At 47.2% G+C, this 13218-nt stretch overlaps 1 protein-coding gene across 2 annotated transcripts in view; it reads right to left on the bottom strand.

The window, feature by feature from the left end:
* HPCAL1 (hippocalcin like 1) overlaps positions 1 to 12994 on the bottom strand; it is a 131037-nt gene extending 118043 nt beyond the window's left edge. Inside the window, exon 1 of one of the 2 annotated variants that reach the window (XM_083178545.1) lies at positions 12732 to 12994. The gene's annotated coding sequence lies outside the window, so the exon portion shown is untranslated. The remainder of the gene's footprint in view (positions 1 to 12731) is intronic. The other variant, XM_083178544.1, reaches the window with a different exon arrangement.
* Positions 12995 to 13218: the final 224 nt, after the last annotated feature.

Raw genomic sequence — 13218 nt, 5'->3', positions numbered from 1 at the left:
AAACTGTGTTTGAAAAAATGTCAGGCAGGAGCTGATTGGTTGGTTGTTTATCACTCTGCATTTTATCACTTTTGAAGCTTAGTGCATCTGACACAGTCTGCGGCACAGTGTACTATTTCGAATCAACACAACGTAACACTATGGAATAACATTTGTACGATAAAAGATTGTAAATAAGCAAAACTACAAAATATATACATACACGCAGGCACGATGAAAGAGTTAACAACTGGAGAACGTGGTTGTTGCAGCAAAGCAGAATCTCCAATTTGTCATAAAGAGCATCATTCATTGTGTGTGGAAAGCTTCTACCATTTAACTGTACTCAAGAAACATCAGATTCCTAGTTACATTTTTAAGTGAAGGCAAAACACATACCAGAGGTGTACTTTGTACAAACAGGTCATAGGGATTTAGTTACTGTGCAGAGATCATGAATTAGAATGCCACTTACCTACTGTACCAACAGGCTTTAAAAGGAGCATCAAAATATATACATTTTGTGTCCATCTCTTGCTACCTGATAAATAGTTCACTTAAGTATAACATCTCCAGTGATAGGCACCACAGTGTAAACGGACCGAAAACCCGGATATGACCTGTCTTGGAACAGTGTTCCATATACCGGGTCGGATCCGGGATTTTGGTGTAAAAGGGGTATTAATGTCACCCTGGGCAGAGCAGTCCTGTTCACTGTTAGCAACTCTAATGTAGGGGGCCCTTTATATTTATCACAAGTAGAACCCGAGCATTTCTCAGGTAAGTTTTTATCACACAATGAACATGTCGCTGCATGCAGCTTCTTGTGTTTAGCTTTACATTCAGCTTTCTCCTTACTGGTCTCTGACCTACCAGAAAACCAAAGTAGTATATAATGCTGCATTCTCATTGCTGCCCCTGCAAAATCCTGGGTTTTTCTAGCCGGATTTTTGGCAGGGCACAGAGCTTCTCAGCGCAACAGACCCCCTTCATACTGCACCTCAGACCCGGGAATTTCCCTGTCTGCCCCTTTCACACTGCTTTCCATGGGTCTGCCTTCCAACAAGTGTGTGGAATTTGATTGTGTGTTGGGAAATTTGTACAAATTGCTGTGATTGGCGGTTTAAAAACCAGCTTTTATTGGCTGGCTGTCACATATCACATGATTACATCCCCCAATGAACTTGCTTTTTTGCATTTTGTGAGAAAAACCCGGGTCTGTGCTGTTCACACTGCCATACACCCGTGTATTACCCAGGAAAAACCTGGGTCTAATTCCCTGGGCATAACACCCGGGAATTTCACAAAGACCCTTTCACACTGAGACAGCACACGGGAAATTACTGCTTGCCCTGGCAAATACCCGGGTTTTTGCAGCAGTGAGAACGGGGTATTAGTAACATTCCTCAAATATATACGAAAACAAATACTCCAACAAAATACCCCTGGCTTACCCTGACTTTTTCTCATCCTCCATTACAATACGTTAAAGCAACACTGTCTGTGCACTGCCAGAAAGAAACACTTTGGCATAAGAAACTGCAACATTCAGGAAAAGAAATGATCCATTGCCCCAGCAGCGCCACTGCTGTACAGGGCCTTACCGCAGTCTGCTGGGAGAAGTCTACAGCAACCTGCAGGGTTTGCAGACAGTTTTTAAATGCTGTGCCCAGCTTACTGGCGCCGGACGCATCCCGCACGTCAGACGCTGGCTAGCCCACGCGTGCCTGAGCTGGCGCCGGACGCCGCACATGTCCTGCGACACTCTCCAGAGCACCAGCCTCTGTAAGTCCAGCCACTGTCTGTTTCCACCGGACACCTCTACCCTAACCGTGCTAGGCGGCAGGGTCCCTCAGCAGACAGATGCCCCAATCCGCTCTTGATGGTGGGGGTCCAAGAATTCAATGCCTCATTCACTTACTGCACTGGGCAGTGGAACAGGACTGTAGCGTTTTCACAGGGTAAGCAATCCATCTGCCCAAAAAAAAAAAAAAAAAAAAAAAAGACGCAGAGCCTTGTGGGGCGGTCCTTATATAGGGCCAGTGTCTATTAGTTTCCTTTCAGATATCTACCCAGGAGGGCTTAACCCAGAAATATGCTGCCATGGGGAGGAAGAGAAAAATATTATTATTATAATAATAGTAGTAATGTCCCGTACCACAGACCTGGTAGACTTTTGGGGGGCAATTAGCAGAGATTTTTTATGTTAGTGTATTTATCTTTGTTTTTCTTGCTGCTGCATGTTAAAGATGCCGACTTCATGCATCCAATGACAAGTCCTGCCCACTCGCTAATACTAAAAGCAAGGAAATGCAATTTCAGATAAAACAGGAGCGAGCAATATGCCAGAGATTCTGCAAGACGAGGCTGCTGATGCCAAGGATACAGCACTCGTTCTGCTAAAGGATATTCCGGCCATAATATTACAGTGCACCAGGTGGCTGCAGCAGCTCCCACAGGAGAACCGGCAAGGTAATTCAAAGTCACAGCAGATTAATTGCACGGTAGCTTTACAGCTGGAAGATGTGGAACAACACTAACTGCTGGGCTGCATAAGAAAAGCCAAATGTAATGGGTACCTGTAACCTCACTGGGAGGAGAAACAGCCTGCTATTGCCTAAATAAAGTTATTCTCAAAGGGATAGGTGAACTTTTCATGTTGCACTTAACTTTGGAAAAACAAACCGAGGACACTTTACATCAATCTACGATATTGCTGGATCGCTGCAATCTCCAAGAACACTTCAGTGGAAAATAATTTACTAAGATCTGAAGAATTCGGATAGGGCCCAACCTATACCCACTGAATAGTTATGTAACATTATTAGTACTAATAATGACAGATATAAAATAAAGCGAATGAACTACTGTAGGGTCCTGTCCACTCACACAGGATGCCGCCGCCCCGCCGTCGAATACTGGGACGCACGAGATGCATGCGCGTCCCAGTTTTAATCTGTCGTGTAGGCGATTTACTGCATTGGTTCAGCTTACGTCGATAAAGACCACAAGCAACGAGAATGTGAAACACCAGGGACTCCCTTACAATAGGCAAAACATTAGAGAACTAGAGTGGTTTAAAAAAAAACAACAAAAAAACAAAACCAAAGGGTGGTTTAAACCAGGCAATCCCGGCACACACGAATATCCCTTTCACACCTCATCTTAAATCCGGGTTATTACCACAACATGTTGCGGTGTGAAAGCACCAAAGTGAATAACCCGGGTCGACCAACCCAGCTCAGGTTATAAAAAGGGATACACCTGGATCACCCTGTGTATAATGGGTGACACAGGTTAAGTTAAAGGGTCGGACTCGGGATCAAAATCCCGGGTCAGACCTGGCTTTGCGATCTGAAAGCGGTTTAAGAAATATCTTCCAGATGTGTATTGGCACAATATATATTGGGAGGATTCCATTGTCAACACGGTGTTCATAATTTTAGAGAGTAACAATACATTGTGCCACCATATATTGGATTGTTTAGGGTGAACGGCAGATGTGATATACAGGTTGAGTATCCCTTATTCGAAATGCTCGGGACCACGAGCATTCCGGATAAGGGATTTTTTCCGGATTTTGAAATAATTTTTTTTTTAAACATACTTACCTGTCCCCTGGTGGTGCCCGATGGTCCCTCAGTGTCCATGGCAGGCCTCTAGCATCTTCAGCGGTCCCAGGACTGCATTGTACGAGTTCCCAGGCGAATCCGTATCCGGGCATCCCTTATCCGAATTATTCCAAAAAAAAACCCCACGTTTTTTGGAATAATTCGAATAAGGGATGCCCGGATACGGATACTCAACCTGTATTGTTACACTGCATCACCCTGTGACAGCCTACCAAGACCAGGTGCTATAGAGTGGGCATTGCTCTCTGATTTATGACGGTCACTGTGACACTATATAATATGGAGGGTATTGCAATGCTCTCTGCCATACCCCTTCAATGGCTGGCCACACCTCTTCAGCTTTGCACCCACCTCCCTTCAGTGGGCCCCTACCAGTTGCGGCTCCAGAGGTGGCGCTGCAGCACAGTCCAACATTCAAATAGGAGAGCAAAACCAGTTGGAGGTAGTTGCAGTGTTTCCCTTACTCGAATTGTTCTGCATCCCCCCTACCATTGCATTTCCCCTGTGGGCCCTTAACGCCCCCAAGCCAACCTTAAATCTTGTAGAGGTCCATAGTAAAATGTGGTCAACCCCCGTTGCAGTGTGGAGGGGCTGCAGCAAAGTTCAAAATTCAATTAGGGGAACCACACCAACTGCCATTCCAAACTGACTCACTGGAAGTTGGTGTTTCTGTGCTGAAGCCGCGGCCACTGGTCAAGACTGACATTTGGGTAGCAGAATGTAATGCAGGCATGTCCAAACTGCTGTCCTCCAGCTGTTGAGACTTCACATCCCAGCATGCCTTGCCATAGTGTTAGCATTCCCCAATAGCAAAACGGTGGCAAGGCATGATGGGACTTGTAACTTCACAACAGCTGGAGGTTGATAGTTTGGACATGCCTGAATTAATGCCTGCACAGAGGCTAGAGAATACATAGAGATTAGGTTACATTCTGGTAGCAGCATTTCCCAGTGTCTAAAACTTTGACAGTGAGTATCAGGAGGCTGGTGAAGTGGGTTACAACAGTCACAGTAGGAACGTTTGCAATGGTGATTTATAAGCGACATAGGGCACTTGTGGCAGCTCTTGGCAAAGGCATGTCGCCTTGCAGAGATTATTTAAGCATGTAACAAATGTTTTCCAGACATGATAATAAATGACCGTTTACAGCACCCTGGGATCTTCTGGTTAAAGCAGAGATTTATGTATACACCGAGAACCATTGTTTTGAGGTGCCCACAGACGCATCGATCCCGGCGTGCGTTCTGTGCTTAACTAGCACACATAACATCGCATCGTATGCCTTGTGCATGCGATGTGCATGCGATGCGATAAAAAGCTAGTACAAAAAGTATGTGCAGCACATATTTTTTGTACTGTGCGATGAGGTGCCGCGGGAGCGCGCACCCCATCGCATAGCATCGCCGGGATCGGTGCGTGTGTGGGCACCTTTACATCTTGTTTGTTTTCCTGTGCGAGACATCAAAATAAATAATAGTGACTCATCCAAGGGACACTCTAGGAGAGTGGTCTCCAACCTTTTTTGGGTCGGGAGCTACTCGCGACAAAATAAACCGCCCGAAGAGCTACTAAAGTAAAAAAAAAAATGCACTTTACACATAATGCCACAAACTGTAATGCCCCAGACACATTATGCCACACAATGCAATGCCCCAAAACAAACAAAATGGGGGTGTGATACACATATGCCCTCAATAGTGCAGTGCCAGATACACATGACCACAATAGTGCAGTCCGTGATACCCATTATAAATATGCCCCACACCGTGATGCTCCATTATACAAATGCCCCACACCGTGATGCTCCATTATGCATATGCCACATACACATACGATGCCCATTATACAAATGCCCCACACCGTGATGCACCATTATACATATGCCACACCGTGATACTCCATTATACATATGCCACACACCGTGATGCTCCATTATACATATGCCACACCGTGATACTCCATTATACATATGCCCCACACCGTGATGCTCCATTATACATATGCCACACACCGTGATACTCCATTATACATATGCCCCACACCGTGATGCTCCATTATACATATGCCACACACCGTGATGCTCCATTATGCATATGCCACACACCGTGATGCTCCATTATGCATATGCCACACCGTGATGCTCCATTATACATATGCCACACACACACACACGATGCCCATTATACAAATGCCCCACACCGTGATGCACCATTATACATATGCCCCACACCGTGATGCACCATTATACATATGCCCCACACCGTGATACTCCATTATACATATGCCCCACACCGTGATGCACCATTATACATATGCCACACCGTGATACTCCATTATACATATGCCCCACACCGTGATACTCCATTATACATATGCCCCACACCTTGATGCTCATTAAACTTGTGCCACACAAATGATGCCCATTACACATATTGCACACAATGTCCCACAGTAAGGCTAATAAAAAAATGTAAATTACCTGGGGTTCATTTTTGTTGCCAGGGGTTAATGCTCATTGATAAGGGGGTCACTGCTTGCCCCCTCCACTATGCCCGTCTTCAAATGGGCATAGTGGGCAGTTTCACTACAATAAATAAATTAGTCATTGCTGCTGCTGCCGCGTTCGGAGCTCAGCTCCATCATCTGGCTGGCTTATGGAGCCCCCCACACCATGCTAGAAGTCATATTTGCAGATCTGACAGTGAACACAGCGCTGCAGCGTTACCCGGAAGTGCCGGGAGCGCTTAGCGCGGTGCTCCCTGTCAGACGCTAGAGGTCAAATATGACTTCTAGCGCCTGCTGTCTCCTCTGGTCCCGACTCCCCGTACAAGGACTACAGCGGGGGGGGGAAGCTGACGGCGGCTGTAGCAGGGCAAGGCGGCGGCTATAGCGGCGCGAGGTGGCGGCTATAGCGCCGCAAGCCTGCGGCAACAGCGGGCAGGCGGACCGGGCAGGCAGCAGTGGTCGAGCCACCCGTTTCGCTCAGGCGAGCTACCGAGCGACGGTTGGCGACCACTGCTCTAGGACAACGTGTGTATACAGCGAAGTCGAGGCACACACTGGACAATGCGGGGGAACGCCGCTGCAGTGTATTGCTGCCTGCCACTTTTAAAATGTATGCCATCATTCCCTGGATCCTCACAATGGGGCAGATGTATTAAGCCTTAACAAGAGATAAATGCAAGGGTGATAAGGAGAGATAAATGTCCGGCCAATCACCTGCTAACTGCCATGTTACAGCCTGTGTTTGAAAACCGTCAGTAAGGAGCTGATTGGCTGGACATTTATCTCTCCTTATCACACTTGCATTTATCTCTGGTTATGGCTTAATACATCTGCCCCATTGGGTGCAGCATGTCAAGACTATTGGAAGGGAACGACAAATGGAAGCACACTGAGTGGCAGATATATCGTTCCGACGCTGATCACAACGATATATCACCTGATTAATCACCTATTTACCTGGCTTTCAGTCTACAACTCTTCACGCTTATTAGTAGACCAAGTAGAAGAGTACAGTAAGTGTTACTTCTCCATTTTGTCAGAGACCAAGTAAGGAGTGTAACTAAAGGTGCGTACACACAGGGGCGATTTTGTGCAAAATCGCGGGAAATATGGTCGCTGAGCGACCATATTGCCCGCAATGGAAGTGTGCACCGGCGATATATCGCCAGGTGCGCGCTCCCGTTTTTGCCCCTGTGGTGATCGCTGGTCGCAGGAACATGCTCCTGCGACCAGCTGATTACCACTGGGCTCCCCCCGGCAGTTTCTTTTTTTATCAGCGACCATCTCTGGTCGCTGATGTAAAGTGGAAACTGAGCAATATATTGCTCAGCCATATATTGCTCAGCAATATATGGCTGAGCAATATATCTCCCCCGTGTGTACACAGCATTAGGCAGCCAGTCAGTTTTGTCAAGCTGAACATACACCTGAAAATTTATCTGTCCAACCAGTCTGGTGGGAAAAAAAGCTGATCATGTATGGGAGCAAGTGACAAAAATCTGCCCCTTTATTGCCGCCAGATATCTTTTTGGTATTTAAAAGGCTCCCCTTACACTTGTGTGAGGTATCACCTGCAAGAATTGTATGCAATACCCCAGCAAGTGCCCAGCGGCTGGACCATATGCGATATACCGTATGCGGTCCTTTTGTATAGGATATATACCATGCGATTCCAGCAAATGCTGCAGGTCTGATAAATCTACAGTGCAGTACTTGCGATCTAGGGTATCTGATTCCATGCGGACGAAACAGCGCATCGGATCAGAACCGAGGTAAAACACATGCGACTTGCCACTTTCACCATGAGATTTATCGAAAATTGCCCAAAATTGCACTATAGTATGGGAACCTTAAGCAATATTCAGTAGAACTGAAATGAGGCAAAGCAGGCCTTCGTCACAATCCCAAGAGACAGTGTCTAGAGCAGCGGTTCTCAAACTATGGGTCCTGACCACCTCAGCATGGGGTCACGACTCCATGTTGCTGGCCATCTGACTAATGTGTTTGTTGAGGGGGGACAGGGGATAACTCATTAAGTAAACACCCACTGCTTCCCTCTTCTATCCACCCTTTTCCATCCCCTCATTACCCACTGCCTCCATGTCACAATAGTGGCCACTACACTGACCACACATGTGGCGGCCATTCTGTGGTAACTTGCTGGGGTCCTGTAATAATATTTATTGTCTGACGGGGTCCCAAAGCAAATAGTTTGAGAACCCTTGGTCTAGAGCTTCAGAAGAGCTAGGCCTACACCACAAAAATAACCATGTAAGCTGAGCACACCAACGGTATCTGCTCCGGTAGTGACGGGACACATCCCCAAAAGACAACGGTACCACCACCAGGGAAGCATGCAAGAACTTTTTTGGGGGGGAGGGGGGGGGGGGGAATCTGTGCATCAAACAATTACAGGTTGACTATCCCTTATCTAAATTATTCTTAAAATCATAGGGGGAGATTCTCTAAGCTAAAAATGCGGTAAAAACCCCGTTATCGGGGTTTTTACCGCATTTTAGGATGCTGCTGGGTTACCGCGGCGGGGGGCATCACCAGAAAAATCTGGCGATGCCCCATAGAAGCCAATGGGCTTCTATCGCAACCCTCCGCCACCCCGCCGCCCCCTCACCTGTGTCCGGGCAGCACAGCGCAGTGCTGCCCGGACCTATGACCTCCTCCCTGCACTGATCCTCTTCCGGGTGCAGGGAGGAGGAGAGCCCGGCGCAGCAGCACCAGGTGTGGGAGGGAGGGGAGAGCCGCCGGGACCTGCTGGGACCCGGCGACTCTCACCGCAAAAGGACAGCTCTTAACGCAAGAGCTGTCCTTTTCCTTAATTATCCCATATGTTACAGCATATGCGATAATTAAATATGCGATGGGCGGCAATTCTTAGAGAATCTCCCCCATAGTCTCCAAAATGTACTTTTGTTTTTTGCTAAAAACCTAGTGGGTACATCTGTAACTGGCAAGGGTGCCGGACGGGGTCCCGACAGGCATTTACCCAACGTCGGGATCCCGACTGTCAAAACACCGACAGCCGGGTTCCCAACAGCCGTCTGCTATTATCCCTCGTGGGGGTCCACTACCCCCATAGAGGGAGAATAGAATAGGTGGCACCCTTGTACCACACCCACTGGCACTACTGGGGAAATAACATGTAACTGGCACTAATTATATGCAAGGACATGATTGCTTGGCATTCAAATTCAGTAGCTGACATAATACACAAACTTTGTTTTTCATGTTTTAAAACCTTGTTTCATGCACAAATAGAAATATTTGTGTGTATTTCAGGTGTTTGATGTGCTAATCCAACATAAATGCAAGATACCTCATTTAAATATAAAAATATTCCAAAATACGGAATCATCCATTATCCAAAATTCTCATTTAAATATAAAAATATTCCAAAATACGGAATAATCCATTATCCAAAATTCTTCTGGTACGGAGCATTTTGGATAAGGGATACTCAACCTGTAATAATAATTGCATGAATGAGGATATATGTGGTACTGTGTCATGCCCCTGACTATACTAAAGAATGAACTTAACGAGACATTTTTTTTGTAGTAAACAATCTCCAAGTCTTCCATTACTATTAGATGGGTGAATTTTCCGGTACTTGTTTCCTAGCACGGCCACAATCGTGAGTAATCGTGTCCCTTACTTAAGGGACACGATTACCCACGATGGACCCGATTTCTTTTGAAATCAGGTCCATTTTGCCGGCTAGGATAAAATATCGGGGGCATCGCGTCGGTCGGGACCATTAACATTGGTCCCGACGCGACCGACGCGATGCCCCCGATATTTCCATAGACTTCAATGTTAAAAAATATTTTAACATTGAAATCTTGTCGGGAAAGGTAAAATATCGGGGGCATCGCGTCGGTCGGGACCATTAACATTGGTCGCGATGCGACGCGATGCCCCCGATTTTTGCATAGGATTCAATGTTAAAAAAAATTTTAACATTGAAATGGTGTAAAAATGTCAAAAAATGTGAAATGGGTCCATATGACCCATTTCACATTATAGATGTCCCCGTCGTCGCCCCACGATAGACGCCAACCCGAAGCGTGGCGAGCGCGGCGAGCCCGCGAGGGTCGGCGGTACGCGTCCTCCGACCTTTTCATGCCCTACTATCCACTAGGGCGTGGAGTGAGAATAGAATAGTGTGGCGAGCGCAGCGAGCCACCGAGCCCGAAGCGTGGCGAGCGCAGCGAGCCCCGCGAGGGGACGCGGATACCTTCACAGTCATACGCGTCCCCTTGCGGGCTTCACAGGTGTCCGTGGCGACGCGGACACCTGTGAAGCCCGTGAAGGGACGCGTTTACCTGTGAAGGTATCCGCGTCGGCTCGCTGCGCTCGCCACACTATTCTCACTCCACGCCCTAGTGGATAGTAGGGCATGAAAAGGTCGGAGGACGCGTACCGCCGCCCCTCGCGGGCTCGCTGCGCTCGCCACGCTTCGGGTATGCGTCTATCGTGGGCTGCTTTTTACGCGCTTCAATTTGGGGGGGTTGGGAATTTTTTTCATTGAATACAATGTAAAATTGGGTCCCAGGGACCCAATTTACATTGGATTCAATGAAAAAAATCGGGTGCGATGGACCCGATTTTTTTCAGCACGACCACCCCGATCTTAATCGGTGTGGCCGTGCTAGGAAACAAGTACCAATTTTCCTATGTACATAAACAAGAGCAATGAGAGGTCACCTCATTATATTGTACCTTACTCAGTCTCAAAGCTTAATTAGTGCCTCTTTCTACATGTAGCCTCCAAATAAAAACAAACACTCATCGCAGACTTACTGCAAGAACGCAGCATCTGATACACAACAAAATTAACCCTACAATGCTTGTGCGTGCGTGTACATGTGGTAGGGAATACTGTAAGGTCCACTGGGGCAGGGACTGACGTAAAGGTTCAAATATTCTCTCTGTAAAGCTGTGCAGAATATGTGTGCGCTATATAAAGAAATAACAAAGAGGATATGACAATAGCACAGTTATTGATGCTTAAGATAGGCGCATCATAATATACATGATATTGATTCTGACAGCAAGCTGCTGGTATATGCAAGTTGCCCCTCGCCGTTCTGCGTAGTTACATATGATACAGCATTAATACATCGCAAATACAGATATTATAATTAACTATAAGGAAAGTTCTAATTCATTGGAAGAAAAAAAAGTTATTTTTCTCAGCAAACTCCTATTTTACTTCATATATGAGGCGATGTAAGAAATCACACTTGGTACGCAATGGCAGAAGATCCTTCAACCCGTGCTTTTCCCATCCAGTCAGTGTGACACAGCACCAGAATGAGAGACTGTAATACTAAGGGAAACACACCAAAATGCATGGGCACAGTTACACCTCCCAGAGCCTGCGGCTATACTGTGCTTCAGCACAACACTTATTCCTTACAGGACAAAGGTCAGCAAGGAAGATTGGAATGGAAAGTACTGTAGGAACAGAAAGAGAACATCCGATAAACAGCCAGCATGCAATTTACATTCTATTAAATTCAATAACCTCATATTTCTCAGAGGATGTTGAATACACAATAAATACACTGCATTGTCAATTCTTATATAAGAACATATGTATGCATTCCACTTATAAAGCACTCTGATAAAAAGGCCAATGACCGGAATAGCAGTTTGCAAAGAGCATTTTCCCAGCCAATACAGTATCTCTATCAGACGACAGCAGTACTGTATATGAGAGCAGTACACACCCACACCAAGGAGTGTCTGGAACCACAACAACAATTCAGAACATGGGGTTAATTTATTCCCAAGACTTCCTACAATGAAAAAAAAAACAAAAAAACACAGGATATTAGATACATATAGGAGCAGTTGTGCTGCCATATGGCTGGTGGACGGTCCCTTGCCATCAGATCTCCATAAAGGTGGATATACATTTAAACCTCCATAGTCAGAAGTAACTGGTCACTCTTGCATTAGGAGTAGTTACACCATAAGCTGCATGACCCTTACCAACCTGAGGACCGAGGGAGAGCGGCTGCTGTCACTCATTAGGTGCCCATTTAAATCCTATAATGCTGATACAGGTGTGTGAGGAGAGAGGGGAGTTAACTCCTTCCACCCCCTAGGTGCCTGCCAACTCATCATATACAAAAGGTAGCAGAAACGAATGAAAGGGGGTCTTTAACCCCTAAAGTGCCGGAACATGACTCCCAAATGTAAGAGCCCTCATATACAAAAGGTAAAAGTACAGAGAAAAGGGGGGCTGGCACCTAAAGTGCCAACATATAAACCCCCATGGCGCCCCAATATAAAATCACTAACTTCTCATGTACAAAAAGGTAAAAGTACAGAAAAATAAATTGGGAGAGGCAGTTAACCCCCGAGGTGCCAGCACACGACAGCTAGGTGACGGTCACCCAACGCCTGATGTACAGAAGCAGTGTGACCATCTCCTGCCCATGGGGTATAGGGGCAGAGAGATCCCCGGGAGCAAAGGGGAAGCCCAGTAAGTAGGGAGTGCCAGAGTATGCGCCCAGTATGGCAGCGGGGAGCGGACACCCCCAGAGTGAGGCAAACCCGGGTCTCTATCCAGGTGGAGGATCACTCACCAGAGGGCTGCTCCCCAGAGTTTCCTCTCCTCTTCCGATTGTTCAGGCACAGACAGCCCGGACACCGCGCTCCTCCTCAGCAGCAGCAGTCACCGGCGGGCACCCGGGTAGCAGCAGCAGTGGGCACTAGCGGGAGCTAGGAGCCGGGTCACATACCCTGACAGGGCAGAGGGAGGGAGCTGCAGCCCATACTGCGCCCAGGTGGACACTCTGGGAACTCTTCATAGCCCGGAGACCCCGGCAGCACTGACACCGCCAGCGCCGGCTGCTACACTAATACTACTACGGAGCAAACCAACGCGGGCGGAGGGGTGTGTCGCTGAGTCCTGAGCAGCGGGCGGGTCACACAGAGGGCTGTGCGGGGCATCATCCGCCGTCACTAGTGTCACTGATAGTCACTACCCCACCCGGGGTATCCCCCCCTGCTGAGCGGGTGATGGGCACCCCTTCCACTTACACGGGCTGCACTTGGTACGTTCCGGAGTGA

Source organism: Crinia signifera, chromosome 3, assembly GCF_055691185.1.
Source record: "Crinia signifera chromosome 3, ASM5569118v1, whole genome shotgun sequence".
Taxonomy (NCBI): Eukaryota; Metazoa; Chordata; class Amphibia; order Anura; family Myobatrachidae; genus Crinia; species Crinia signifera.
The sequence above is the reverse complement of the archived record's forward strand: the minus strand, read 5'-3'. Positions and strand labels throughout refer to the sequence as shown.